Here is a 2,500-nt window from a genome sequence, read left to right as displayed (position 1 = left end):
TTTTTTTTTTTTGCTTTTTTTCCTTGCTTTTTAATTTGCTGTTTTGTTTTACGTACTGTTACACCATACACATTAGAAACCTTTAGTTTTTTTACGACGTCAGTAGCTATCCCCCCCCCCCCTCCCCCACCCATTCAAAAATGTGCGACATCATGCAATGTGCAAGGGTGAACTTATAAGGGTATTCGTATTAGGTTATACGTATAGGGGTATGCATACGTGATGTATCCGAGACTATAAATTGTCGGAAATAGTGTTGCTCGGCCTATTGTTCATAGCGTTCAAAGACAACATAAGATTTATTTCGGGGTTAAACTATGAAGTGTTTACATGGAGAACTCGCATCTTGGATCGTTTTGTTTCTGTAGTCAAAATCCTACTGGTAATTTCATTTACAAGTCTGTTAACAAGCTGTCAACAAGTTGCGTTTGCACTACTTGTCCCAAGTTGTAATAAGTTTAGAACAAGCTGTTAACAAGTTTTAACAAGCTTGATGGCCGATTATCTCACTTGTAACAAGGTTGTTTCAACAAGTCCGCTACAATCACGATACGACAAGGTTGTTTCAAGGTTGACAACAGAAGACCATAACAACCTTGTTACATCAGGACTGTATCAAGCATGTTCCAACAACCTTGTCGCAAATCTTCAACAATTTGTTCCTGACTTGTTAACAACTTGGGACAATCAGTGCGAACACAACTTGTTCACATCTTCTTAACAGAGTTGCTAGAAGATGTGAGATTTTTACGTGTGTGCATGGTAGCATGCCAGAGCGTACGTACGCACTATCACGTCTAAAACAGCGTACGTACGCAGGGGTCGGACTTCTGCGAAGACATAGCTATACTGAATGTGTCCCAAATCACTACTTTATAGAGCCACAGTGGCGAAGCTAGCCATAGCAACTGGCCCCGTTATGGTATACAGTTCTAAAGGCTTGAATATATTATTCACTCAAAACTTTGCATAGCGGGACCAGTAGCTATGGCCAGCTTCACCACTGTAGAGCCATAAAAACTTAGATTTTAAATAAAATCAGCATTTTTTCACTGAAACTTAAAGCCATCGCAGCACTTAGAGCGAAACTACAGTAAAGGTCTTTTATCAATGAGAACTCTGTAAAAAGCGTTATTTTGAATTCTGATTTAATAATATTCAAACAGGAGTATACTTTACAGTCTCTTATGGTACAGGAAACCTGTGTACCTCACAACATCACCAACAAGTATGCAGGTTATTCAAACGAATCACTATACAGTTAAAATGTACCGGCTATTGTATTTTTTTCGCACATTTTGATTTACTAATTTACCATAACATACAGTGGCGTACCCAGATCGATAATTGGAGGGTCCATATGCATATTCATTTATTCATCTTCACACACCATAAAAAACAATCGCTTTCAAAAGAAATGAATGATGCAGAACACGAATATATGAGTATGGGCCCCAATTATTGAGCTGACTACGCCACTGATAGAGGCTCTGACCATAATGCAACAATCCTTAATATAATGAATAAGGTCTCACTAAAAAACAATTAAAAGAAATTACAAATTGCGAGTTTGGTGAAATTTTGACACATTCAAATTGCTTGCGGCATTACTAATGTTTAAACGTTTAGTAGCTAAAAATCGTCAGGATAGTCTTTAATGTCATCCTTAGTATGCCATGGCTTTAGATCTGGAAAGAATGCTTCTGGTTGAGGCCGATGTCTCCCTGTCTCTCCCCAAAACACAGGCACGTTAAAAGTTGAGCTGCATGTTTGCTTTAGGGTATCCTCCAAATACCCCGTATGTATATGAACATCTTCTTCCAACTGGAAATAGTGGAAGTAATCTGCCAGCGCTAGACTTGTGCCTTCGCCGAGAGTCGCAGCAGACTGCATGAAGGTAATGGGCCGGGCGGGTCCTTTTCCCTCAGAATATTCAGTGTAATCGTACCACGTCCATAAGTAGGTACTGTCTGGGTATTGTGGTGGATGTGGTGGAAAAAGTAAACCCAAAATTGCTACGGTGCGGTTGGTTCCCGTGAGAGGCGAAACCCAGTTGGGTGGTGAATTTAGAGGCTTGCGTATCACAGCCATGATCTGTGCTTTCCCTAATATAGGCCACCAAGGAGGCTCTTGTCCAATAGGCATGTCATCTACCATCAATCTCTCGCAACGGTGAGTCCACGCGTTTGTGTCACTGTCCAAGAGGTAACCATCTGGTTGGATATGTTCGTCTGACCAGCCACCAAATAATGCAGCTGTTGAAACAAGTCCCTGGTTGGCGTTATACGTGTAGTACATATCTGTCGTTTGCAGTCTACCTTGGAGTTTCCTGTTCCAAGTGCCATCCCAACGGTAGAAGACGGTGGTAGGAAGGGGATTACTTTTGAAGTCTACGGGAATCATCATTGCCGACATCGTGAAATGCGATGACCAATTAAACACTTCAAGTGAATATGGGTTTCCACATTTTAGACCAGCTAGATCGAAGGTAGCTTGGTTT

This window comes from Montipora capricornis, unplaced genomic scaffold (genome assembly GCF_036669925.1).
Source record: "Montipora capricornis isolate CH-2021 unplaced genomic scaffold, ASM3666992v2 scaffold_134, whole genome shotgun sequence".
Classification (NCBI taxonomy): domain Eukaryota; kingdom Metazoa; phylum Cnidaria; class Anthozoa; order Scleractinia; family Acroporidae; genus Montipora; species Montipora capricornis.
This window is presented reverse-complemented; position numbering follows the sequence as displayed.